The sequence below is a fragment of the Nannospalax galili genome, unplaced genomic scaffold (assembly GCF_000622305.1).
Source record: "Nannospalax galili isolate Female #2095 unplaced genomic scaffold, S.galili_v1.0 scaffold246, whole genome shotgun sequence".
Taxonomy (NCBI): domain Eukaryota; kingdom Metazoa; phylum Chordata; class Mammalia; order Rodentia; family Spalacidae; genus Nannospalax; species Nannospalax galili.
In genome coordinates this window covers 1,119,031-1,125,860 of record NW_008356327.1, presented here as the reverse complement: position 1 = coordinate 1,125,860, position 6,830 = coordinate 1,119,031, and the positions used below count along the sequence as shown (strand labels likewise).

Here is a 6,830-nt window from a genome sequence, read left to right as displayed (position 1 = left end):
TTTTTTTGAGGTAGGGCCTTACTATGTAGCCTTGGCTGACCTGGGACTCTCTCTGAAGACCATACTGGTCTTGAACCACTCACAGAGATCCACTTGCCTCTGCCTCCTGAGTGCTGGGATTAAAGGCATGCACCACCACACCTGTCTGTAACCTTTTGAATATAAAGAATTTCATTAAGGCAGAGAGTCAGATTTATTGTTTTATGATTGCCTATTTACATGTCTGTCTCTTACTGTGACCTGTGAGCTCCTTGGAGGAGAACTTTCTTCTTTTTGTTCCATTATTTGGAAAGGACCCCATGTAGGTAAAGAAGTGACAGGATGCTGCTGCTGTGGCTAATGTTGCTCAGCTTACTGTATCAAGACTGCTGCTCCGTTGCACCTGCTTCCTTATTTAATTCTCACAATGGTCTGCTGCACTGGCAGCAATTCATTCTGTCCATGTCTTGTGAGGACCCTGAGACTTAAAGATGCTGGTGAATGTGTCCTGGTCACCAGCTACTGATGTATTAAAGTGCTTTGAATCTTCTCTTCTTTGTCCTAAATCCATAGTGTAAGTTACTACAATAACCAAGAACTACCTCCCTGTCTACTCAAGACTCAGTAAAGTGTTGGAAAATGACACACAGAGGAGGGCAACAGCAATGTCCTAGAACTAGCCAGCTAGTTTCACCAGTCAGTGAAGGAAGAGAGAATTTCAGAGCAAGTAAGAACCTGAGGAATTGCCTTTGTCTTGTTAGCTCTGAACAGAAGCAGTACAAAGGGAAGGAAAGCTAGGCGAAGGCAGAAGTCGGGGATTTCTACTTTTGAGAGGAGGCTAATTTCACCCTCAAAAGTTTCCAGAGTGATGCCTTTCACCTCACATCTTGGTATTCCTACTTGAATCCTAAGAGCAGAAGAAACCAAAAAGGGAAAGGTCTGGGCTTGCTTCTGTACACAGAGCTGTCCTCCCTGCTTCCTCCTCCAGTCCTCAGTGCTTTGGAAACACAAGGTGGAAAGTTTTCCCCACTTTGACTTCCTTCACTTATGCGCATGGGCGTGTGCTGTGTGTGTTGCGTGTCCGACACCTGCAGACAGAGTGCAGGTTGCTTTACCTGCTGTTGGGTCTCAACAGGGTGAGACATGTGCCTGTGGTTGCAGGCTTGTCCCAGGGAAACTTGTCATACTGGATATGGAAATCGTTAAAACAAAGTGGGAGGCTAGGTTGTCTTATTTTCATGCCGATACTTTTCTGGGGGAGAGCTGCAGGACCACAAGGAAACCATTTGCATGTATCACTCACCTGGCAATTCTGGGGATCTTAGCCAAGAGCATCGTTTTCATAGACTAAGGGTGTTAAAAAGGAATATCCCTATCAAAAACCCCACAAGGGATAGCAGCTTATCCTGTAGCCCTAGCAGTGCTAATGGCTTTCCAGCCTGTAAAACTAATTTTGTTCAGGTTTCCTTTTTCAATCTTTAATAGCACCCCCTTTCTCTCCCTCCCCTTTCTCTTCTCTCCATTTTTTTTTGAGACTGGCCTTGAGTATGTGATTCTTCTGTTTCAGCCTCCTGAGTGATGAGATTATAGGCATGTACCACTATGCCACTATGCCTGGCTTAGTCCTTTTTATTCTCTGTCAGGATGCTCTTATGACTTGTATTTGATCAGTAGTTTTTGAAGAACTGATTTAAGTCTCGGTATTGACGTGAAACAAACTTCCTATAGGAAAAGGTAAGCTCACTTTCGTAAAGCCCACATCAGCACCTGCCAATAGAAGGTGTTTTTCCCCTAATGTGATTACGTAAGGATTGATGATGGGTAAACATCAATGTTAAGACATTTAATTTGGATAAACATTATACAGCTTGTCTACTTAATCAGGGGAGTTTATCTGATCCTTTCTGTTTTCTCTTTGTTTTCCTTGTGCTACAAAATTTCCAAGAACAGGTACCCTGTGCTCTGCGGCTACTTCCTTGTTCTGGGTTGATAGGACACTGTGAGACTAGCATTCTTGTGATACTTTGATAACTTCCACTTCAGGGGAAATAAAGAGGAACCAGTTGCATGCAAATGTAAAACCAAACCAGATACCAGGGCAGAACTGACTTCACACCTGCCCTCTCCCTCCAGGAAGGTTCTAGATCTTGTTTTGTTCTTTTTCAGCACGTAGCTCATTTCAACCTTTTGTTTTTGAGATCTTCTACCGAGAGGACAAATAGCCTAATTTCTTGCCCTCTTCCCTCAAACTACTAGGCCTTTCCGAATCCATTTTTGACTTTCTGAAATATATGACAAAAGTAATCTATATCTATCATGTATCTAGTGTCTACAAATCTTTCTCAAAGGCAGCAGAATGGGCAGTAAAGACACGGTCACTGATCCCAGGCTCCCATGGTGACTTTTGGCTTCTATGACAGACCCTCATTTCTCACATCTTCATACTTACTGGTTGGCAGCCCAGGTCCCATATCTTCATGTTATGCGTTCCCCTCTACAGGCAGGCTCATAAGGTGTACCATAAACACCCAGAGAAAATGAACTTGGAGAAAAGAAAATGGTTTTCTGGAAGTTCTTATGTTGCTTGATAATAAACGAATTCTTTTAAAGGAGTATGTTCCCAGTGGGTACAATTGGAAAAACAGTTACATTCATTTTATGGTTTCTGTTTGTTGGTTACTTATTTTATTTAAAAAAGAAAAAAAAGAAAATGCTCTAGGAGTCCATCTGTTGTTACATTTCATGAGAACTAAATGCACTGGAAAATATGGCTAAACACACTTTGTTCACATTTTTCCCCACCTTTGGACTGATACCAGTCATAAAACTCCATCTTGTATAGGCAATCTGTTAAAATAAGTTACTAAGAAACCCAAACAGGTGTAAAGGTCGCTGTGAGTATGAGTGGGCTCTCTCTTCTGCTGTGGTTATAACCAAACCAAAACTGACTGTGAGCTGGTGTTTTATAGTCGATACTTTACATTATATGACTGTGGAACCGCTGCCAGCAGAATCAGTTTTCCTGCTTCGGAACTCTGGTGAGATGTAGCAAATAATTCATGCCCACTTGTCAGGTCAGTGTTTCAGAGTTTATGTGAAGGTTGTTTTCCAGCAATTACACACATCATCTCTTCCAAAATGTATTTGAGAACAAGATGGACAATTAAAAGAAAACCAAAGTGCCCTAAATGTCCTTAGTAACAAGGTAGAAGGAGCTCTAGGTTTCTGAAGAGACTGAGAAATCTTTATCAAATGATAAGAAGGGCATGTAAGTTAGGGCAGAATGAGAGCACAGAAAGGAGTGGCCTTTCTCATCTCTCTGCCATTTTCTGAGCACCTATTATGCACCAGGTATTTTGTTAAGTTCTTCACAAATACTGTATTATTTAATCTTTGATGAGTTTCAGTGAAATAGCAAGAACATGGTGTGGGAAAAAGATGTGACTCACTCAAGATCAAACAGTGAGGAATCATGTGATGTAGAATTGTAGCCTAGTGAGGTTTAACTCCAACACAACCTACATCTATCCTTTCCTATCCTATCCCTGGTCCCATGAGTTTTATGTCACAAGGACAGGCAGATGGGGCATCTTTTTGGACTTGGCTTGAGTTTTCTGTGATAAGATAATGGAGGTCTAGAATAATGCTGAAAACTCCCATGCTCTCGGTTGGATCAGCCAAACTGGAGCACTTCTGCTCTCATCTTGGTAGACAGGAAATAATGTGTGACACACAGGCTAAGCCGGCCTCTCTCTGACGCTCACCAAAGGTGAGTCATTACTTTTGTTAAAGACAGAGATAATCTTTTTCCTGTGCAGAAAAATCCATTATTGCTTTCCATAACCATCTATTCCTTTTAAATGAATTCATGGGGCGCTGGAGAGATGGCTCATTGCATATTGCTTCTGCAGAGGACCCAAATTCAGATCCTAGCATCCATATTATGCGGCTTACCACCACCTATAACTCCAGCTCCAATAAAATCCAATACCTCTGATCTCTGCAGGCACCTGTATTCACATGCATGTGCCCACACATACACACACACACACACACACACACACACACACACACTAAAAGTAAAAATAAATCTTTAAAACTCAAATCCATGGTCTGGAGAGAAGCTGGCTCAGTGGATAAGAGCACTGGCTGCTCTTGCAGAGGACCAGGGCTCTGTTCTCAGCATCCTCCTGGTGGCTAATAACAATCTGACTCTGGAGCCAGCATATCCAAGACCCTTTTCTGGCCTCCATGGGCATTACATGCATGGTGTGCTCACATACTTACAGGCAAAACATACTCATACACATACAATAAAAATAAATAAATAAAATTTTGAAAATGAATTCATGAAATAGAATGACGATCCATGAAAATTCACACTTCATTATTAGTAGTGGGAGTGTTCCTTTTCTCTTTCCATCGTAACCCTGAAGAAAAAGGATTCTTCCAGAACTGGGCATATGAAGTTGTCCTAGATGGCTTTGGCCATTTCTCTACCAATACTCTTATTTTTCTTAAAAAGGAATACATTTATAGCAATATTTTGCCTGAGGTGTTGTATAACTTTACTCATCTGAGCTGTATGATTATGTAACTCTCAGTCAATAAGGTTAAGAACAAATTCCTTGCTTTTTCTAACTAGAAATTAGACATAGGGTTTGGAAGCTGGTGGTTAGGGAAATGACTCAGTTGGAAAAGTGCTTGTCTCACAAGGACCTAAGTTTGGCTCCCTAGAACCCATATAAAAATCTGGGCATAATGGGGTGCATCAGTTATCTTCAATGATGGCAAGATGGGTGTTGGATGGGCAGAAACTCGTGGGCCCGGCCTATGTGCAGTTTCAACTCAGACAAAAGGTGGAAGGCACCTGAAGACTGACACCCAAAGTTGTCCTCTAATCCCCCCCCCCAATATCCCCCATGAATACACATGTGCCCCTCCTCACAGGAATGAACACATACAAATCTACATTCATCCCTCCCAAAGAAACTGGACTGGTAGGAGTGCATAGTTTACTTGAGAATCACATAAGGCCGTATGACTTTAGCTATTGAACATGGAGGAGCAGAGTAGTTACAGTAGAAGTGTGTTTTGGTGGAGGTGGGCCAGTAGGGCCATTCACCACCACAACCCAGAAGAGCTGGAGTGGATGAGTGAGTCAATATTTGAACTAGATTTTGAAGGAAGAGTTAGGGAAAAACCAGGCTGAGGAAGAAATGACAGTGCAGCAAGTGGAATGTAAGAGAAGATCAGAAGACAAGACTGAACTTTGCCCCATGGAAAGGACAATAAAGAATACCGAGAAAGATGAAAGATACACGTTTGCTATGCAATTATTGGCTCAGGTTCTTGGTTTTCCTCTGAAGGAGTTTTCAGGGCTTGATTGGAGAAAGAAGGGAGTCCTGGGAAGACCTCCAGCTGGCTACCAGAAAGTTATGGGGAAGAAGGTAAACTTCCTTGCTGTTTTCCACTTTTTCTTCTTTTTTTTTGTCTTTTTGAGACAGGGTCTCCCTGTAGCCCCAGCTGGCCTGGAACTCTCTATGTAGAACAGGCTGGCCTCGAACTCTAGAGAGATCCACCTGCCTCTGCCTCCCAAGTGCTGGAATTAAAGGCGTGGGCCACCACACACAGCTCTATTCTTCTTTTTTCTTCCCTTTTTCTGTTCTACTTAATGAATGGAAGGCATTCATTGATCTTTTCATGTCTTCATCATTTCTTCTTGTCTTTCTTGTTAAGGAAGTAAGAGTATAAATAAAGTTGCATGTACTAGAAAGACAAATTTGCCAGCTGCCTTTGAGACCCCACCACTCTCCTCGTGGCGCCTGGGGTTAAGCTGCAGCCGCACAGCACAACACATTACTGGGACTGCCTGCCCATTGCGGGAGGTCCTTTTAACTGCCAGCTACAGGGGTGCGGGCCAAAAAAAAAAAAAAGACAAAGTTGCTAAAATGAGGACTTTCTATAGCAAGTGTCTTATTTGCACTATTCCTTTATCGTAGGGGTGGGGTCTGTCCTTTACAAAGCTTTGTAGCATCTCTGACTACCCATTGGATGTCAGTATCACACCCAGCCCCGAACTGCCTGCAGGTGGGAAAGCCAGAAAAAGCCTCCAGATATTGACCATCGTCCCTGGGGGGTGGGGCAAAATCATCTCCTGTTGAGACCCATTGCTTTAGAGTAGGTAGAATGGCCCACGGACAGGCTCAGTTTCTTTGCCTGGAAACTTCGGTAAAGATTTATGATCTGAGAAAAGGTGTGGAACTTGAGAAAGAGTAGTGTCTCCATCCTGAAAGAACTTCAGGGTTGCAGATATGCCTTTTCTTTGAATTTTCTCCCTGGGGCCTGACATGGTTCCCTAAACATAGAAAATGGTTGATAAATATTTGTTGAATAAATGGGATTTTTTTGCTTAAAGTCCCAGAGTCTGCCTCTTGTGCTTAGAGAAGAAATCATACGGATCAACAGCTATTTACGTGTAGCTATACTTTCTCGTTGGCTTATTGTGTTCTATTTGAGAGTCTCTTGAGCATTGCAGAGGTAACCAAGGATACCAGTATGACTGCACACAACAGACATATGGGGAAAGGAATAGAGCAACAAATGTCACAAGGCCTGTTTTTCAGGTTTACTGCCAGCGTGTAGGATTTGGAAGAGTGTATAGAAGAAGGGCCAGAGCCTCTCTCATAATGGAGATTATTTATAGCATATATCTTTGCTAATTATTAGTTTAACAACATCTCTTGCTCTTGAACTTTGTATTTTGCCCTAACCGGGGGGCAGAACCATATTCCTTCCGGCCTAGGAAGCAGGTCAAGATCACTGAATCCTGAGTTGGAGATGCTTTGCTT

At 42.5% G+C, this 6,830-nt stretch overlaps 1 pseudogene; it reads left to right on the top strand.

Moving 5' to 3' along the window:
* Positions 1-5,766: 5,766 nt before the first annotated feature.
* LOC115067853 lies at positions 5,767-5,892 on the top strand (annotated as a pseudogene).
* Positions 5,893-6,830: the final 938 nt, after the last annotated feature.